Genomic DNA, 21,578 nt, shown 5'->3' with positions numbered 1-21,578 from the left:
TTTTTACTACGCTTGTACAGCACCTAGCGCATTGAGGCCACTTGGTGCTACCCTACAATTGGAGTGCTTTTCATTTTAACAAGTTAATTAATAGGCCACTGGAGAATCTGTTCCATCCAAAACTTCTAAGAGCTTCAGAAATCAACCACTCTTCATACCCAGGAGCAACAAACCCATTTGCTGACGTTGCTAACTCTGTGGGAGACTCCAGTAGAGGCCCCGCAGAGATGAATCACAGCCCGCAGAGCTGGAGTGGGTGGGGTTGGGCCAAACAGGATTGTGGCTGCAACCTCGCATGCCATGTCGCAACACCACCCAGATTTGGAGCGGGTGGGTGTAGGAACTCCTGAGCCCGGAGCTCAGGCTACTAGTGGGGGGACGGCTTGAGGGGGAAGAACAGGGTTAGCCCCTGTGAATGGAGATCACCAAGGAGAGAGAGGGGCTCATGTTCTGGCTCACCAATTAATTTCCAGTTCAAAAGCTGTAATACTTAGGAGACAGCAACCACCAGTCCCTTGTACTGGTAACTTCCAATGAGTAACTCAAAGACAGCAAAAAGCAAGAGGCTTCTGGGCCTGAAATACAATTATTTTGGAGTGGTCATGATAAGAGCATAAGAACGGCCATGCTGTGAGATGCCAATGGTCCATCTAGCCCAGGATTCTCTCTCTCACAGCAGCCAGCGTCAGATGCTTTGCAGGGAACGAACAGAACAGGGCAATTTATCAAGTGATTCATCCATTGTTGTCTAGTCCCAGCATCTGGTAGTCAGAAGGTTAGGGACACCCAGAGCATGGTGTTGCATCCCTGACCATCCTGGCTAATAGCCATTGGTGGACCTATCTTCCATAAACTTCTCTAATTCTTTTTTGAACCCCGTTATATTTTTGGCCTTCACAAAATCCCCTGGCAATGAGCTCCACAAGTTGACTGTGTTGTGTTTGTTTTAGAGCTGCTGCTTATCAGTTTCATTGGGTGACCCCTGGTTCTTGTGTTGTGTGAAAAGTCTTCTGAAAAATCCTTTATTGGTGGAAGTGTGTTGAAAACAAACCCTAACCAACAGAGAGAAGACACTGTTTCAGTTCCCCAGCGAGCTAGCACACCACTGTATGGCAAAAAGGGGGAACCAATGGATACAGTGTATTTAGATTTCAGAAAGCCTTTGACAAGGTCCCTCACCAAAGGCTCTTAAGCAAAGCAGGCAGTCATGAGATAAGAGGGAAGGTTCTCTCATGGATTGGTAACTGGTTAAAAGATAGGAAACAAAGGATAGGAATAAATGGTCCATTTTCAGAATGGAGAGAGGTAAATACTGGTGTCCCTCAGGGGTCTGTTCTGGGACCAGTCCTATTCAACATATCGATAAATGATCTGGAAAAAGGGGTAAACAGCGAGGTAGCAAAATTTGCAGATGATACAAAACTACTCAAGATAGTTAAGTCCCAGGCCTACTGCGAAGAGCTACAAAAGACTCTCAAAATTGGGTGACTGGGCAATAGAATGGCAGATGAAATTCAATGTTGATAAATGCAAAGTAATGCACATTGGAAAACATAATCCCAACTATACACATGAAATGATGGGGTCTAAACTGGCTGTTACCACTCAAGAAAGATCTTGGAGTCAGTGTGGACAGTTCTCTGAAAACATCCACTCAATGTGTGGCGGCAGTCAAAAAAGCTAACAACGTTGGGAATCATTAAGAAAGGGATCGATAAGACAGAAAATATCATATTGCTTCTTTATAAATCCATGGTACGCCCTTGAATACTGTGTGCAGATGTGAAAAAAAGATTTGTTGGAATTGGAAAAGGTTCAGAAAAGGGCAACAAAATTATTAGGGGTGTGGAACGGCTGCTGTATGAGGAGAGATTAATAAGTGACTTTTGAGCTTGGAAGAGAGACGACTAAGGGGGGATATGAAAGAGGTCTATAAAATCAGGACTGATGTGGAGAAAGTAAACAATGAAGTGTTATTTACTCCTTCTCATAACACAAGAACTAGGGATCACCAAATGGAATTAACAGACAGCAAGTTTAAAACAAGAGGAAGTATTTCTTCACACAGCGCACAGTCAACCTGTGGAACTCCTTGCCAGAAGATGTTGTGAAGGCCAAGACAGGGCTCAAAAAAGAACTAGATAGCCATTGATGGACATATCCTCCATGAATTTATTAGCCAGGATAGGCAGGGATGGTGTCCCTAGCCTCTGTTTGCCAGAAGCTGGGAATAAGCAACAAGGGATGGATCACTTGATTATTCCCTGTTCTGTTCACTCCCTCTGCGGCACCTGGCATTGGCCACTGTCAGAAGACAGGGATACTGGGCTAGATGGACCTTTGGTCTGACCCAGTCTGGCTGTTCTGATATTCTTATGCTTTATAGCCTAGAACCTACAGTCCTAATGCAGTCCAAACTCTGATTGCCTGCAGTGGGAATTTTTACTGCACAGAGAGAGTGCAAGATTAGGCCTAATTTACATCAGCATGAAAGAACTAAGGGAGGCCTTATGCCAAAGGAAAGAACAGAGATGTTCCATGCTCCAGTGGCCCTTCCAGAGATGCTTGCAAACAGACTCCTCACAGAGCAGCTCCCTTTATAAGCTCAGAGACTCATATTGGTAATAGGCAGGAGCTTTCTACCTTCTGCATTTAAGACCAAACCACATGTTGTTATGCATACAAATGCCCAGAGATGCAGTAAGCCAGGATTTGGCCTTCCATAAAGGCAAACATGCCAATGACAGTACAGTCTCCCGAAGAATCCACCAGCCAATGGGAGCAGGAGGCAGCCAAGAAGCAGGCAATCACTTCTCAACTCAGTCTAAACTGTCCCCAGGCACAAGGAGGATGAGCTAGAGAGGGATCGCCAAAGAGATAATCAGACGTACTGAGTTCAGATTACGAACAGGAACATTTAAACTGACAGTCTTCCTGGTGGGGAGAGCAATTAGATTATGGGGAATGAATAATCTGAATAATTCTCTCCTACCACTGCTCCAAACCAACTTGAAACTTACTGGCCCTATCTGCTCCCCTACTCAAATATTCCTTGGAACCAAGTGGCTCAGTGAGCCACCAGCTAGAATCTTTGAAGGCTTACATTTAGCTGCAGTCCACAGGTAATTCATAATACCTGGAAGGCCCTAGAGTTTGCTGTGGGAATACTCCTTTGGTATTGACAGTAACAGCATTAATACTGTCGAGTTTGTTAGAAGTTCAGGTGGTGTTGACAACTACATCGTTCAACAACTCCGTTCTCATTCCATTTTATTGTATCACTGGTGTAAAGTCTAATCCAATGTTACACCAAATATCTGCAGCGTTCAAGGGTTTTGCTGCAAGTTACTATAATAAGTCCCACTACAATAAAGGGATCGTCTTCAGAAAAACAGCAAGCAGGAAATGCACCTCTTAAAATGGAATAAGCAAATGTCCTTTCTGTGACAACAAAGAGTCCAGAGAATAAAACTCGGACAAAAGCTACGTCTGTCACAGGAGGAATCCTGAAAACGACAAAAGAAAAGGGCTCTAGTTTCCTAATTTAATACCTGTCTGTAGTGGAGTGAAACCCTCAGAACTTCCACTCCACTAAGCGCCCCACAGTTCCCATGTGTACGAGAGAGGCACAGATGAAGCAGTCAAAGGAAGTGGTGCATTCATAGCCCATGTGTGCGGCAGAACGAAGAGGCCTTCCACCGGCCTGCACAGGCCAGCACAGAGCGGGTCAGGGAGGCCACTGGGTCCTTTCATACACCGATCCATAATCATCTCCGTCTTTGACTGGTGGGGCATCTGAACAGAATACTGTGCCAACTGTCCTGGATGCATTTTATAACCTATTTTTGTCGTTCGAATCTTGAGACATCAAACCAACCTGTAGAATACAACTGCTTTGCTCCTCAAGGGATGTGAAGTATCAATCCACCACCACCCAGCACATTCTGAAAACACTTCTAGAAAGGATGTTGGTTCGTACAGTGGAAAATCCAATGGCTGGCTTAGGTTCATGGGGATCAGCTCCCAGGGTGGGAAATTTTTATTGTTATTTAAATTGTTACAAATATATTATAACACATTACAAATGTTTTAAGGTTTCTCTTGTCTGTATATGTGCTTACATGTAAACGCTGGGGATACTAAGTATGAGCAATTCTTGGTATCTTCTGAACTTAGAGGAACAGCGTGACCCTTGTGAGTACAATTACTGTGACTGTGTGCACAGGTTTTAAAAGATCAGTCTCTGCCTCTCTCTCTGGCATTGAAGGAGGCCTTATAAATACACAGAATATCCAACTGCAGAAATCATTTGCTTGTGCGTGCACCTTGCTGATAATCATGAAATAAAACCATTCATAAATCAAACACCTACGGTCTTCAGCAGATGAGCTCCAAAATGATCTTACTGGGGTTCCATAAAACATGCTGAATGAGCGAAGAATACAACTGGGAAAGACAAGAATGAGTCCAACCCTCCTCGTTTAATTCTGTGACCCAAGAGGTTCCTTTCAATTTTACCATCTATGATTCTGTCTTCTCCAAAGGAATTTCTCTTGAGTGCCACAAGAGCCTATGAATTCAGAGCCCAGTTCTGCTTCTCTTACACCGAGTAGCAGTTCCATGACTTTTAAGGTTAGTGTCTACTCACACGGTAAAGTGCAACTCATAAATACAGGTCTTAAATAATAAATGCCTGGCCAAGGAGAAAACATTGTTGACTCTCTAAACTGAAGGACAGCAGGACAAGTGAGGCAGGCACTAGTCAATTCATTCCTGACAATAATCGTTACCCATTTCAGGTCAAGTGGTTTGCATTGCACCACAATACATTAGTATTCATCTTTTAAAATTAACCCTTTTCAAGTAAGAAAGCTCAAAAGTGGAAAGGCTTCTATCAGGGATCATAGGAAGAGTTCAATAATCTTTGCTTCTTCATATTCCATCTGGAAACTATAAACACCTACCCACAATCCATCATCATTCAAATTACAATCAGCACTTCCGAGAAAGGCAACTACTTAGCTAGAACCCGTCCTGGAAATCTGCACAGCACGTTGGTGTTTTCCTAAAAAGATCCTTGAGGCAGTCTGGGAAGAACAAGAGAAAAACCCTGCCCCACTACAGAGGGGACAGGTGTCTGACTGCTTGCTCTTTCAGCCCTGCTATGCTGAACTAGTGTGCCCAACTTTCTACTCTGAATAATTCTAGACTATTAAAGCTTATGTTGTGGACATGTCTGTATTAAAAAATGGGACAGCTACAATAGAGGCTTAATGGAATTGTGCTGGAAAGATGGGAGAAAGGAAACTAGAGAGAGAAAGTGTCAAAGTGACAGCACGTTAGAGAAGAGCTAGCATCCATCTAGAAAGAGAGTAACAGAGTATTAAATTTTAAACAAAGACCTCCCCAAGGGAAAACATCCAAATGCCCTCCTGCAGCTTGCTCCTTTTATTTCCAGTGCTGTTAGCTGCAAGCTCACAGAAACCGAAACGTTCTTAATCTCAAGAGTTAGAAAAAAAATCCACAGAGCAGCTGGTATGTTGGCTCTCTGCAGGGGATACTGCTCCCCCAAAATTTCCAGCACCACCACCATTTCACCACTGAATGGCCAGGGAATAAGCCCAGGCTTTTGACTCATGTCTTCCTGGATGAATAGGGTGCTGGGCCACTGGTCACTAGATGGGATGTTAGGAGAAACAAAGGGAGGGCTTGGGGGAAAATATATATATATATATATATATATATAAAAAAGGAAGAGAGGGGAGAGACAGTCTATTGAAATGAAGGAAAATATAGACAAGCAGTAAATGTCAGTCAGTGGAAAGGAAAAATGGCAAAGGGAGAAACTGTCTGGAGCCTTGGAGCACATACATACAAACATTTGCTACCAAGAAACAGGAAAGATAAATGTAGAACAAGCAAGCATTTATCCTTCTGTAATTCTATCACTCCTTCCTCCCTCTTTCTCGGGAACTCACTAGATCACCTATGAATATGAACTGCAGGTGGACTTCAAGCCTGCCCGGTTTCTGGATGCCATAGGCTGGGCCTTGATATTTAGCCAAACTTGGAGACACCACGATTTTGGTGCATGAAAATTACCCATAAAAACAAAGCAGATGATTGTGCTGGCCTTGGTTTAGGAGAGGAACTGCAACACTTCTCTAAGAGAGGATGTTTAAGATTTCAAATAATTAACTAACAGTGTGCCTTAAGACTTAAAACAAGCCAAGTTTTTAATTTTTAAACAAGACATTTATTAATGTACCCATCAAGACCCAAGGTCAGAATTCTTGGTTTCCCTGAAACGACGGTATCGGAAGCTGCTGGGTCAGGTGGATCACGGACCAGCAGCAAGCTGGGTTTGGGGGTGCCCAGTTGCCTGGAAGGAGAAGAGCTTCAGCCTTGAGGAGCGGAGATAAAGCTCCTGAAAGGGAGCCTGCTCCCAGGCCCAACCATATTTTAAAAAGGCCAGGGGCCACAATCAAAACATGGGGGCAGATTTTGTCCTGCCCCCTTTATGCTACCCAGGGGCCAAAGGAGTGGAAACCTTCCCATCCTCTGTGTGAGGGAGTCCCCAGTGGGCACAGAGCCACAAAAGGTGGCTTACATGCCTTCCTGCCCACAGCGCTTGGTGCAGAGCCCAAATCTGGGACGAATGGACAGAGCAGACTACACAACGGCTCTCTCCATGGAGTGCATGGTCACTTTGGAGACCACAGCCAGCTGGCAGAAGTCAGAGCACCCCCAGCCTACACTCATGGCTGCAGCAGAGAATCAGGGCACCAGACTAGCTGTTGTTTCTCAGCATTGCTCCTTCTGGGTGACTGGGTGGGAGAGAGAAGCCACCCTTCTAGGTTCCTCTCCTGCTTTCCTGAGAGCTCCAACAACCCTGCCATGCAGCAAGTTCTCCTGGGGAACCACTAAGCAGATGCACAAGGAAGAGGCAACTGTTGCTCAGAGAACTATCAGTTCTCACCAACTAGCTGCTCCTGAGGCTGCAGGGGAAGTGATCCTATTGGGATCCAGGTTCCGCCTGCCCACTGCTAAAGGGCCCCCCCCGCCCCTCAGCCTAAGGGGAGGATCCACAGGACCTGGAAGCCAAGTGATTCCAGGGGACAACTAATGAAATAACAAGGACAGGAGTGCAGTCAAAGGGTCAAACGAAGGGAACCTGACGGGGACACGGAGCAGAGAACCCCGGACAGTGCCCACTGCTCCTCAAAGGCATCAAGGGAGCCAACGGACGCCGCCCAGAGGAACTCTGTCCGTATGTGTGAACGGACGGAGGATCGGAAATAGGCCCCACAGTCACAGGAGGCCCTGTCGACCAACCTCCTCTCCCTGGTTTTATAGATGCAAGGGAAGTGATGGGAGGCAGTTGGACTCATTCAAACACTTGGTTTAAAAATTACAGGGTGTGGCTCAGAAAACACTTCAATTAATAATCAAATTTGTATTTTCTTCTCCATATTGTCACCCGCAAGGGGCAGAGGTTGGACATCACTGATATAAAGAAAGGGGAGGTCAGTGTTGTCATCAACTGGTGCATGAGACACAGGTAGGTCAGATTATGGTCAGATTGTGATAGGCTTTAAAAACAAAAAAGTTCCTGCTTAGCTTTGCGTGATGCTAAAGGTGAACATCAGATAAGCTAAATCCAACCTTCACTTGCCCGGCTATCCCTTAGAAGCCATTATCGTCCAGCAATGAGAGCCAACTTCTATACTTACCAGATCACTGACCTTCGGCTAATGGCGGATTCATTTTCTGTTTACCAAGCCAGAGAGTCATGCATATATATAGCAAATCCATTGAAAGGTCTCAGGAAATTTTCACTGGGGTGTGTGAATCAAAAACCTTTTCCTATGCATGTATGTTAACCAGTCTGTATAATAAAGAGTTTATCATGGGAGGGAGTTAATACAGTTTAGGGAAAAAATTAAAAAGGTCTAAAAGCAAAATTCAGAATGTCGTTTTTTTAAATGGCCAAACATAAAAGAATTGTGATGAAGATGACAAGTTTATTTTGGGGATACATTTTATAAACAAAATTACTGCCTTTACACAACCAAGTCATAAATTTCTGAAAGCAGGAGTCTTAATGGATAACATGGAAACCCTTAACCAAAAGCAGCAAGAACCACGGTAAGGAAAACAGCAACACACCATGAGAACAAGTGGAACACCAGAGGAAGAATCTTTGAAATGTGTAGATCTCTGGCACACATTGTGTAGATCTAGTCAGAAAAACCTCAGAGGCACGGAGGCCTGACTCAGGGAGCATCAAGAAGAGATGAAGAAAAGAAAAAGGATTTATTGAACTTTATCACTGTATGACAACCATGTAATGACCTAACTTGCATTAAGAGACTTTGTTGTGTAACTGTTGAAGAGAACACTGACAAAATAATACAAACCAAACTTATGTGCATCTGTTTGAGTTCTCTCCCCTGAAGAGGTCAGATTAGACAGCAGCTAGAGTCCGAAAATGGTCATATGCCATACATTTCCAAACTACAATAGGGGTTTTATTCTGATTCTTAAATATATTAAAGTACAAGTTCTCTCTCTAAAACAAATACCAAATAAATTCTCTAACACACACCAACGTCTACCAGAAAACACAAGTGATCTGTACAAGAGAGCAGATAGCTTTGTAATGCTTTTAGACATGAAATTCTTCCCTAGACCCTACAAATTACAGCCAGGTATCAATTATGTCTGGCCAGCATGCCAAGCTACCTTCACAGTCTCTCCCAACACCAGTGTGAATTAAACTGTGCTCAATAAAGTAAGAAATCTGCATGACAGAGCCAGATTTTCAAGTATAAAATCAATGAGCATGTACAAACATAGCTGCCTACCACCTCGCCTTGATAAATAAGTTCTTCCCCAAACCATCTCCTAATTAGAAGAAATTCGCATGGAAAGATAGTCTTGTCTTCAGGCTCTGGAGAAGATTCCAGACCGATAAAGTGCAAAGAACCTTTGACCCTGAAGCTTCTCTCCCCATACGACAGAGAGGCAGCGGTACACAGGCTCCAGCTGGCTCCCTCTCTCAGGCAGGACAGCGCTGCGGCCAGGTCCCTACAAACTAACGCTTTTCCCAACTCACGTTAAGAGTTAGATTCAAACTGACGGAAAACGAGGTTGCCATGAAACTCCAGTTCCAGCCCAGCCCAGCCCTTTGTCCCTGGCTATCAGCATCATCTGCATACAGTGCCATAGATGTTCAAGGATTGGCAGGAGCCAAGATCAGAATTTGCCATTATGTTCCAGGTTCACTTTGACACATGGACCCACACTGGGGGTGTGTGCGCATTCATTAACAGTGAACGGGCACCAGTTTAAGGAGGGAGTTTTATTTTTTAACTGTAATATGTAAAAGGAAAACCACCACCCCTGGAAGCATGTGACCCCACCAAACAGACCCCAACGGCACATCTGGCAGAGTAATTCTGTATTAAGAGCCCCAAGAACTTCCAGAACTTAAAGAAAAAAAACAAGGGAGCAGCAGGTACTGTCAGGCCCAGTTACATTCCTAGAGTCCTAGGGCACATTTGGGTCACTAATAACCAGCTTCATGCCTCTCCTAATCCCAGTGTGACTTTCAGGGCCAGCAGCCACTTTCCTTCTGAAATACCTTGGGAAAACAGGTGTCTCAGACACCCTCCTCTTCTGGTTTCAAACCAACCTTTTAACTGTTCTCTCCAGGCCATTTCTGGTGGAGGCTTTACATCTTCTCCATGGCCATCTACCCAAAGAAGTCACAAGATCCAGTCCTTTACCCGCTTTTCGTCATCAGGGATCCTGCTTTATTAGCTTCAAACTTACACATCATTTACATGTGAGCAACACACAATACTACACTTCCCTCAGATGACAGAAAGATCCAAGAATGCCCTCTCTACCTGCCTTGACTGCCAGCACCCGGGCATGACTGGAATTCCTACAGCCAAATGCATCCAAGACTGAAGTCCTTATGTCTGACTTCACAATCATTTTTCTGAATTCACACCTGAAGTCCCCTACATCACAATAGAAGTGTTCACTATCTTTGACCCAAACTTTCATTTTCCTTCCATATTTCCTTTGTCGAAAGGTGCTCATCACCAGCATTGGGGGACACTGCCAGGATTTGTCATTGTCTCTCCCTGTTGAAATCTGTTTAAATTTTCCACCATGACTTCTGCAGTTCCATTTTTTAACTGCCTTCCTATATTGCTACTCAACTTCAGGGGCCTGCAACGTTGTGGGCAGAGTAATCTCTTGCTACAGGAAGTGGGATCAGCATTCATTAGCTTCCCATCAATTTCCAAATGGATTTGGAGATGGTATGATTTCCAAGAAGCTCCAAGGAGCTGACGACTTCTGACCTCATACCCATCTACTCCCTGTTCAGTCAACTCCTCCATTGTTGGTTTCTTCTCCATCAGCTCCTTCACCACATTTAAAGAAGGGCCCGTGACTTATCACTTGTCCGGTATCTGGAACTCTCCCACTGAGACAGTGAATAACTTCCCCTTCTACCCCTACTAATTTAAGTAATCATTATGTGAAGGGTAACTGTCGCAGGTGTTAAGTTATCATCATGAGAGGTGCAGACCAATTCTGTGTGTGAGTGTGAGTCCCCTAGAGGACAGCCATGAAAATAAGATGCAGAACCACAAGTACAAACAGTCACTGATTTGTTTGACAAATAATGCTGGAGGGTCTGCACTTTCACTAAGTCTGTAGCTCTCAACCTTCAACATACAAACACCCCTTTTTCCTAATGTGGCTCCTGCAGAATTCCCCTCCCAGCTAGCTGGGATCTAGCTTCCACTTCCATTCAGCAAGATGGGAAGGGCAGAGTGGCTGTGGCCCTGACACCCATTCATAGATATTCAGGCCAGAAGGGACCATTAGGTAGTCTAGCCTGACCTCCTGTACAACACAGGCCATTACAGTCACCCAGTTACCCCTGCACTGAGCCCAATCATTTGTGTTTGACTAAAGCGTAGCTTCCAGAAAGAGACAGTCTGCAGATCTTCAGATCAAGGGAGGGAGAAGCCACCTCTTCCTGTGGTGGTTTGTTCCCATGCTCAGTCACCCTCAAGCTTAAAATTTGTGCCTGGTTTTAATGTAGCTTTGTCCCAGCCATTGAACCCTGTTCTGCCTTTCCCCACTCAGCAAAGGAGCACGTCCGTGCCCAGCATTTACTCCCAGGAAAGGTACTTTCACCCTAATCCAGTTACCTCTCACTCTTCTTTTTGGATGAACTGAACAGATGGAGCTTGTTAAGTTTCTCACTGAAAGGCATTTCTTCCAACACTTGAATAATTTTTCTGGCTCCTCTCTGCACCCTCTCCAATTTTTCCAACATCCTTTAGAAGTGTGGACACCAGAGCTGGACGCAGTGTTCCAGGGTTGGTCTCATCAGTTCCATCTACAGAGGTAATCACCACCTCCCTTCTCCTGTTGCTCGTCTACTCTGTCCCCTAAAACCTTTCTGGAGTTACTGCTCTCCAGGATACAGGCCCCCATTCTGTAGGTATGGCTGGCATTCTGTGTTCCTGGATGGACAACTTTGCGTCTGGCTTTATTAACACACATTTTGTTTGAATGGGCCCAGCTTATCAAGCGAGCCACTCTCTAGGACTGCCTTGTCCTCATTATTTACCACGCTGTCATTCTATGCATCATCCACAAATTTTTTTAGCAGTGATTTTATATTTACTTTCAGATCATTGATGAAAACATTGATCATCACCAGGACATAGTACCTACGCCTATGCAACCTCTCTAGAAACACCCCCATGATGGCTCCCCATTGGCAATTACCTTTGAAAAACTCTGACTGATTGATGTCAATCTATTTAACAGATGCATGACTGATATCACATGCTAATTTTTTAATCAGAACATCTTGAGGTATAAAGTCAAACACCTTACAAAAGTCTAAATATGTTACATCTATGTAGTTACCTTTCTCTGATTGAGACTCTCTGCCCTAAGTAATGGGCCACTGCAGATCACATATCTGCTTTTGCTTGTCACAATCCCTTTCCTACAGTAAACATGCTTATTCTAGGTTTTTGGAGCTGCCCAGGTTTCCTTTTAAATGTAAGCTCCCCCTGCAAACCCAAAAACACCTTTTAGCTCAAAGAGCTCTCCACAGCAAATCCAGAATGGCAGAGTTTCATAGAAAGATAGGAATTACCAGACTAGATCAGACCTGAGGTCCACCTAGTTCAGTATCCTGTCCCAGAGTATCTAGAACCAGATGCTTCAAAGGACAGTGCAAGAACCCTACAGCAGACAGATGTCTATGGGATAATCTGCCTGCCCGCTGACACCCCCATTCCCCTCAAAAAAGGTCTCATCCTGATCTGCAATAGTTACAGATGGTCATTAAACCTTATGCATCAAGACTTAAGACAAACATTTCGGAAGGGACAGGAGTTATGACAAGTCTGGATATTCATGTCAATGTTCAATCACCTTTAAGTTCTTGGCCTCAACGACTTCCTATGGCAGTTAGTTCCACAATCACACACCGTGTAAAAAAGTATTTTCTTTTATCGATTGTGAATTTCCCACTTTCAATTTCTTTGACTGTTCCCTTCTTCTTTACAATCTGTATTAATGAGAGCTTTCCCTAGGCCTCTGATCATTCTAATTGCTCTTCTCTGAAGCCCCTCTACTTCTGCAATATCCTATTTCAGATGGAGTGACCAACACAGCACAGAGTATCCAGATGAAATTGGAGATATATATATATATATATAAAGGCATTATGATATTTTTAGTATTATTTTCTATCCCATTTCCTATGCACTCTAACATTGTTTTAGTCTTGACTACAATTGCAAATTACACAGAAGTTTTTATTGAGCTGTCCACAATGACATCCAGGTCACTGTCTTAGGTTGATACAGTTAATTTAGGAACTTACAAGGTGATGAAAAGTTAAACTTTCTCTCCAATGTGCATTATTTCTCATTTATCAAAATTAAATTTCATCTAGCTTGTATAGGTCTCACTCTAGTTCCTCACAAACCTCTCTAGTCCTAACTAACCTTCACTTTGTGTAACCTATACATTCTGTCACCTCACTGCACCCCACCTTTCCAGATAATTAACAAACATAATAAACACAGGACCTTACAGACTCCTCTCTTAACCTTTGGCCATGATGAAAACTGACCATTTAATCCTACTTGTTGCTTTCTGTCTCCTAGCCATTTTTTGATCCCTGACAACTTTGCCTCTTCCCACACGAGACTACTGAAGTTGTCATCGTGGGGTGTCTTCTCAGAGGCCCTTTGGAAATCTAAATATATTATGACAGGTTTCAGAGTAACAGCCGTGTTAGTCTGTATTCGCAAAAAGAAAAGGAGTACTTGTGGCACCTTAGAGACTAACCAATTTATTTGAGCATGAGCTTTCAAGTGAGCTACAGCTCACTTCATCGATGAAGTGAGCTGTAGCTCATGAAAGCTCATGCTCAAATAAATTGGTTAGTCTCTAAGGTGCCACAAGTACTCCTTTAAATATATTATGTTAATTGGTTCTCCTTCATCCACTACTTTCTTGACATGTTCAAAGAATTCTAAGAGATTAGTGAGACACTATTTTCCTTTGTGGAATACATGCTGGTTAGACCCTATCAGATCATGATCTTCCAGGTGTTTTGTTATTCACTGCCAATTAACCCAATTTGCCAGGTGCAGATGTAAGGCTCATAGGCCTATAATTCCCTGGATTTCTCCTACAGCCTTTTTAAGTTGTGGGTGCAATACTTGCTACCTTCCAATTCTCTGGAACAGTGGCTGTTTTTAAATTAAAGATTGAATAATTTTGTTGGTAGCTACTTCTACTACTTCCTAGTTATGTTCCTTCAGAACCCATGGATGGACCATCTGGGCCTGGTGACTTATCGCATTTTAAATTATCAGTTTGCTCCAGCACTAGTATTTCAGTCACCTCAATCTCTCAGAGCACTTCATCTTTGTGACCAGGAAACAGTTTTTCAAGAACCCAGGTGAACTTCCTGTGTGCTCTTTTTTTTCCCCCTACACTTGAGAACATTTCAGACACTGTCCCTCTACTGTAGCCTCTCTACAGTAAGACCAGAGGTGGCCTGAAAAGAGGGGAGGGAGGGCAGGTTGTGTGGAGGTGGAGGGAAAGGAGAGCTTCTTTACAATGTTCAGAGGTTGAGGACGCCTGACATTTAAAAAAGAAGAAAAGAAAAGTTGTTGTCCCCCGTCCCTCCCCCCGCTGTTTTTTTCCCCCTCCAGCGGGCATGGAGGTTGTCTCCTCTCTTTGGCCTGGGGGACACTATAGAAAAGTTGAGAAATCAAAGGATTATGTTGCCCCAAGTGCTAGGGAAGTGAAACCTGAACAGTTAAGGAGGAAATGGATTTTTAGTTAGAATTTTTTTAAAACTTTGTTTTTTAACCCTTATTTTAAACTCAGCTTATTCTGACTGAAACTGGTGGGAGCAAAGTTCTCCTTATTGAAGATTCAACACTACTCCTGGACTTAAAGGCTGAGAAACCTCAAACTCCAATGCTCTTGGTCTCCAAGCTAACTGTCGTCAAAATTAGGGAAGACAAGAATATGACACCTTTAAAATAAGCTTCTCTTCGGGGAAAAAGTGTATCTAAAAATAGGAGAAAGTGAATCAGGCCAACTTATTACAGTCTAACCACTATTGTGCCCATCACAGTCAGTTTGGGGAAGGGGAGAGCACAGAGTGCAGCCAATTAGGGTTAAAGGGAGGGAATGTGGCAGACCAGAATAAGAAAGAAAAGGTAAAAGCTCTATAAGTGCCACTTGGAATACACCGTCTGTCCCCAAATCCATAGCTTGAGATGAAGGGAACACCCTTGATGTGCCCCCTAGGTTGGAATGCTGCGCAGCAGCCAGGCTCTTGGGTCTCTGCCTCAAACAAGACAAATAAAAGACCCACTAGCAGCTACATAAAAGGTGTATCCAAAAGAGACCCAAACTAGAACTTTTAGAAAGTTTATTTATAGTGCAGTAGAACTTACAGGCCAAGTAGGTCAGGCCCCCATTATGCTAGATGTGACAGATATGGCAATTTCCTGCAATATCCTTGAAAAAAAAATGTATTAAGTTTAATCATCTTTGGAGTTCACTGTATTAAATGCAAAAGTTCTGTATGATTGTGAGCCCTGGGAAATGTTATGAACTTCAAAGGACTATATTGAACAACGGGCCAGACAACAGGCTTTCGAACAAACAGTGTCAGGTGGTTTGCCTGGGAAATCCCAATGGGGAGATGATTGCAAATTTCTCACCTCTGATTATGCAAAAAACCCCAGTCTTTTGAAGCTACACCCTGAGGAAGGAATCACTGTCTGCTGATTTCCTGTTCCTGGAACCCAAAAAACAAAGGCCCAAACTGCATAAAGGAAAGATTAACCAATGCATGGGCATGCTTGTTCTAAAAGAATGCTATTCTGAGCTTGTAATCACAGAAAACCCTCCTGGTGGGGTTTGAAGGACTGACTCCTACCAGAGCCTCTGATGGGGTTGGCGAGATATCCGGTAAGCTTATTAGCATGCGTGTAGACCCCTTTATTGTTTTAATGTTTTCTCTGTAATGCTTTCACCGTGCTTGCTCAGAAATAGCTGTGTTGTAACTCAGGCCAGGTCTACATTACAAACCATTATCAGGATAACTACATCGCTTGGGGTGTAAAAAAACTACACCCTGAACGACAGTTATACCCGGCTGTGTCGATGGAAGAGCTTCTCCTGTTGACGTAGCTGCCGCCTTGCAGGGAAGTGAGTTAACTGTACTGAGGGGAGAAGCTCTCCCGTCAGCATAGTAACATCTTCACTAAAGCATTCCCACAGCACTGCTGCAGCACTGTGTGTTAAGACAAACCCTTAAGTTGAGCAATTACCTTGTTCATAGCCTTCGAAGAGTGAGCAAAGTGCAGGCGCTGGCCTGCTTAGGCAGCCTGGCTTGCTGGGAATAACAGTGTAGGTAGGGAACTGTGCACCCTGGGGAAAATCATGTCAGGAGGGAGAAACACAGGATCTCCGCCCCAGAGAGAGGACAGCTGGGGAGCCAGAAGCCTAGAAGTGGGCGCCCTTACTGGACTGCAGAGGTGGTGACATCACACACTGAACAAACGTGTAGAAAATGACAGTCTCTCTCTGAAATAGCATCCAGTCTAAAAGCCAAGACATAACAGGTGGACCAGCGAAAGAACTGGGTTGGGGAGTGGGAAGAGGCAGACAGGGTAGCAAGAACAGAAGAGTTAGCGCAATTCCTAGTCAGAGTAATAATGGCAACTCACCCACCTACACTAGCCTATTCTTTTTATTATGGTCCCAATTTGGCAAGGGACTGAAGCACGTGCCTAACTTTAAGCATATGATTAGTTCAATTGAAGTTAACAGGACTGTGCTACAGTTAGGCATGTGTTAAAGTACCTTTCTGAATTAGGGCCTAAGTCTCAATATAAAATTAATATGAAAAAAACGATCACATTGATCAACATATGGAATGTTTGTCTCACTTAGCAGCAAACGTCCTGAAATAATCACTCTGGCTCATGCACAAATAGCCCATTGCCTATTCATTAGCACAATGCTGCTGACTCTCTCATTCATCCCGTCTCTGAGGGGTATTTACTAAACTGGTTTACAAATTACAATCCCTTTATACTTTTTAGTCTAATAAAATTAAAACTACATCATAACGATTAAACAGAACACAAACAAGGCGAAAAGCTGTCCTGTTTGGTGAAGAAACAATTTAACTTGCATACAGTTTGTAATAATACTTAAGTTATCTATTTTTCTTTAACCTTGCATATGGAAAGAATGTGTTATCTGTATTTATGGAGCCAATCAGTCTAGCATATTCAGAAAATGGGAACCAGGTTGCAAGATGGCCATATGTATTTAGCCGGCAGTTGTGGAGATTTTCCATTGGAAGGGTATTCCTCACTTTTTTTTGTTTAAATCATTTCTCTAGAATGGAGAGAGGGGCACGTCCATTTCTTTGCCAGAAGGATTTTCATTGCCACAATCAGGTGCAAATACAGCTCCATACATTGTCTGATCAAAAGAATTTGAGGAAAGACTCCAATAGGAATGTTTCACAAGTCAAGGGGAAGACTAAAATCATAATTAAAAATTGTCCCTTGGTTTGCTGCCAAAATAGGGTTACTTTGAACAGGTCCCCAGGAAATGGTAAAACAAGCTCCTATCCACAATCTTTTCAGAGTTCATCTGGGGATATTTGATTTCTTAGGTCTCCAACTAGCCTAGAATGCAATTTTTAAATGGTTATGCCTAATCCACATTGGCCAGACAAACCACGTTTAAACAGAGTCCACCAGAATCATTGTATAATGGTGTTTAAAATGGATTCTGGTAAAACAGTTTAATCCTTAGCCTGAGGCCTTGGAGCAAATAAACTTAATTCATTTATGCCACAAACAACTTGTCCATTCTGACTGAAGCCTAGAGACTAACCAACCTTCTCTACTTTGTGTTTCCAGGTTTTTTATATTTTAAGAGGAGTTTTAACCTCCCAGAGCTGCACCTTCCGCCTTGACCACCTCTCCCCTCTTGCAACACAATGGGTTTAAATAAAGTCTATTAATTATTATATTCTGTGGAGTGATTACAGGTGATTGTAAGAAGGGAAAGCTCCTCACCATGTGCAATACTTTCCAAAGGAAAGTCACAAAACAAGTTGGTGACCAGTCAGATCAGAGGTCTCATGAACAAAGCCTTTGTGAACTGTAGGGAGATTTTTTTCCTGACATTTTCCAGAAGGCAGGTGAGATCTGTTTGCAATATAAGAGGTGTAGATAAAAGAGGGCGGGCAAGAGTGGGTGGGCGGGCAAGAGTGCAAAAACCTCAAATATTTGCATTAGATGAACCCGACCTATTGAACCAGGCTCTTCCCATCTCTAACTCCCCTGATCGTAGGCACTTTTATAGAACACTAGGCTAGTGACGAGATGATTTTCCCTCCCCTCCGCTGAGCCCAACCCGTAGCCCAGAAGGGTCCTGCCAGCGAGTACCAGGTGCCCCACAGGACACCCTGCTGAGGAGGAAGGCCCAAGAGCAGGTCTGGGGGACCCCGAGGCAGGGCGCCCAGCACACGGGGCTGTGCCATCGGGGGGCTCCAGCCCCCGCCAAGCAGCAGCTAGGGCAAGGGAAGACCCGAGCCACGTCCACATGGGGGCACGGGCGGGCCAGCGGCGCTCGGGGCTCCGGCGCGGCCCCTCTCTCAGCCCGGCCGCCACAGCGAAACCCGGCGAAGCCCGCCGCGCCGGCCCCGGGGGCTTCTCGGCGGGAGAGGGGCCGGCGCCGCGGGCGGAGTTTCCAGGCAGGGCAGCCCGGGCCCCGTCCTCCCCCGGCCGAGCAGGGGCCGGGTCGCTCCCACGGACGGTCTCCGCCGGGGGCCAGGCCGGGCGGGGGTCCAGGCCGGGCGCCGGGGGGGGTCCAGGCCGGGCGCCGGGGGGGGGGCCAGGCCGGGCGCCGGGGGGGGGGGCCAGGCCGGGCGCCGGGGGGGGGGCCAGGCCGGGCGCCGGGGGGGGGGCCAGGCCGGGCGCCGGGGGGGGGGCCAGGCCGGGCGCCGGGGGGGGGGGGTCCCGGCCGCCGCCGCCAGGCCCCTGCCCAGCCCCTGCCCCAGGCAGCCGGTCCCCGCCGCGGGCAGCGGCCCCGAGACCGGAGCCCTCCGCGCCCCACGGCGCCTCCCGCCCCCGCCCCACAGCGGCCCGGCCGCGGGCTCAACAGGTCCGGCCCCGGCGCGGGGAACTTGGCGGCCCCACGTGCCCCCCCCGGCCGCCATCTCGGCCCCGGGAGCGGCCCGTCCGAGCGCCCGCGACATGTCGGCGGCCCCGCGCCCCCGCCGGGACTCACCCCGGGCTGGCGACGCGGGTCCCTGCTCCGGCCGCCCCGGCCCGCTGGCGGCCGCTCCCGGCAGCAGGAAGCGAGGAGCGGGGCCGACGGGAAGGGAGGCAAAGCAGCCGCCGCCGCTCCTCGGCTCCGCTCCCTTTTGTCTCGGCGCCGCCGCCCCGCCCGCTGCCCGCTCCGGCCTCTGCCCGCCGCCCGCTCCGGCCTCTGCCCGCCGCCCAGGGGCTCCCGGGCCGGTCCGCCAGGCGAGCCCCGGGGCGAGCCCCGCCCGCCCGGCCCTCCCGGCTCGCGGGCGGGGGCGGTTTCGTTTCCGACCCAAGTCACGCCCCGCGGGTCCATGCGGACCGGCCGGCCGGGAAGGGCCCGCCGGCCCGGGCCCGCCTGCAGCGAGCCCGCCCGCCCCGGAGGCCGGTCCCCCCGCCCGCCCCGGAGGCCGCGCCCGGAGCCCCTGCGCCAGGCGCGTCTCCGGCTGCTCGCCCTGGCCCTGGGCTCCCGCCGGCCGCGGCGGGCCCGGGGCGTCGGAAAGGCTCGCCTGCGGCCGAGCGGGGCCGCCGGGCAGGGGGGCGCTGCCGCGGGACGGCGCCCCAGGCGCTCGGAGCCCCCTTCCCGCCGGGGCGCGGGCCTGCCGCCCCACGCCTGCCCCACGCGGCCGCGCCGCGGGCTCCCAGAAAGCCCGCACCTCGCCCGCGCAGCGGCTGGCCCCGCATGCCGCCAGGCTGGAGGCCCCCCGACTTTCGCTAGTCCCTTCGTTCTGGGCCACCTCTCTTCCTGTTTCTCCTCTGTCAGGGGCAGTAACGTAACTGGAAGTCAGCTGTGGCTGGGAGCCAGGCAGACTTCACAGCCTGGAGGATTCCTGGTGCTGTGGGGATGACAGGTGGGCATCTCACAGAACCCCACCCACAGGTGCTGGAACTAGGGGTGCAGGGGTGCTGCTGCTGCACCCCCCCAGCTTGAAGCGGTGTCCATTGCACAGAGAGTTTACAGTTTGCTGCAGTGGCTCTCAGCACCCTACTGTACAAATTGTTCCAGCCCCCCTGATCCTACCACTGCAGGGATATCCTCTGTGGTGCCACTCTCTTCAGCCGGGAATAATAACCATGAGAGAGCAAAAGACCGGAGGCTATCCACAGGACCACCTACTCCCTGCTTGCCTGTTAATAATATGCACCAGACTCTAGCCCAGTGTTGCAGTCACCATGATTTATTGTCTTGGGTGATTTGACATCCATGCAGATGATGATTCCTCTGGGTTGTCTTAAAATCTCATGGTTCCAATGATCATTATCAGACAAGCTTCGCACAACTCACCATTGGGAAGTCATATTTGGGGTTTTATTTTTGGCCTGTGATTGGGAGTGCATCTCCCTGTGTGAAGATTACACCTTTATCATGCTCTTATTTTGTATTGAGGTATTGCCTAGAGCTCCCAATCAGGGCCCAGGGCCCTACTGTCCTTGGCACTGTATACATGTAATATAAAAACAGTCCCAGCCCCAAAGAGCTTATAATTTCCAGATCCTCATTAAGAAAAGGAGTACTTGTGGCACCTTAGAGACTAACCAATTTATTTGAGCATGAGCTTTCGTGAGCTACAGCTCACTTCATCGGATGCATGCCGTGGAAACTGCAGCAGACTTTATTTATACACAGAGAATATGAAAAAATACCTCCTCCCACCCCACTGTCCTGCTGGTAATAGCTTATCTAAAGTGATCATCAGGTGGGCCATTTCCAGCACAAATCCAGGTTTTCTCACCCTCCACCCCCCCACACAAATTCACTCTCCTGCTGGTGATAGCCCAGTGAATTTGGGGGGTGAGAAAACCTGGATTTGTGCTGGAAATGGCCCACCTGATGATCACTTTAGATAAGCTATTACCAGCAGGACAGTGGGGTGGGAGGAGGTATTTTTTCATATTCTCTGTGTATAAATAAAGTCTGCTGCAGTTTCCACGGCATGCATCCGATGAAGTGAGCTGTAGCTCACGAAAGCTCATGCTCAAATAAATTGGTTAGTCTCTAAGGTGCCACAAGTCCTCCTTTTCTTTTTGCGAATACAGACTAACACGGCTGTTACTCTGAAACAGATCCTCATTGATTCCAAGCCAGAAGGGACCATTGCGATCATCTCTAGTCTGACCTCCCCTATAACACGGGACATAGAACTTCCCCCAAATAATTCCTAGAACAGATCTTTTAGAAAAAAAACATCCAATCTTGATTTCAAAATTGTCAGTGATAGAGAATCCACCATGACAGTTGGAATATTATTCCAATGATTAATTACTCCCACTGCTTTTACCCCTTATATCCAGTCTGAGTTTATGTAGCTTCAACTTCCAGCCACTGGATCCTGTGAGACCTTTGTCTCTTATGCCTCGTCTACACTTTTTTTTTTTTTTTTGGGGGGGGGGAGCAATTTAAGTTACGCAAATTCAGCTACATGAATTACATAGCTGAAGTCGACGTACTCAGACCTACTAACCGCGGTGTCCACTGCGGTGAGTCGACTGCTGCCGCCCTCTTGTCGACTCTGCCTGTGCCTCTCGCCGCAGTGGAGTACAGGAGTTGACGAGAGAGCGCTCAGGGGTCGATTTATCACATCTAGACTAGATGCGATAAATTGACCCCCGCTGGATCGATTGCTGCCCGTCGATCCAGCAGGTAGTATTGAC

The 21,578-nt window shown here is 46.8% G+C and overlaps 1 protein-coding gene across 3 annotated transcripts in view; it reads right to left on the bottom strand.

Moving 5' to 3' along the window:
* The window catches only part of ZNF710 (zinc finger protein 710), a 51,038-nt gene extending 31,908 nt beyond the window's left edge, over positions 1–19,130 (bottom strand). For all 3 annotated transcript variants that reach the window (XM_073304576.2, XM_073304575.2, XM_073304577.2), the window contains exon 1: positions 18,910–19,130. The gene's annotated coding sequence lies outside the window, so the exon portion shown is untranslated. The remainder of the gene's footprint in view (positions 1–18,909) is intronic.
* Between the last annotated feature and the right edge of the window lie 2,448 nt (positions 19,131–21,578).

The sequence above is a fragment of the Lepidochelys kempii genome, chromosome 10, assembly GCF_965140285.1.
Source record: "Lepidochelys kempii isolate rLepKem1 chromosome 10, rLepKem1.hap1, whole genome shotgun sequence".
NCBI classification, from domain to species: Eukaryota; Metazoa; Chordata; order Testudines; family Cheloniidae; genus Lepidochelys; species Lepidochelys kempii.
The sequence above is the reverse complement of the archived record's forward strand: the minus strand, read 5'-3'. Positions and strand labels throughout refer to the sequence as shown.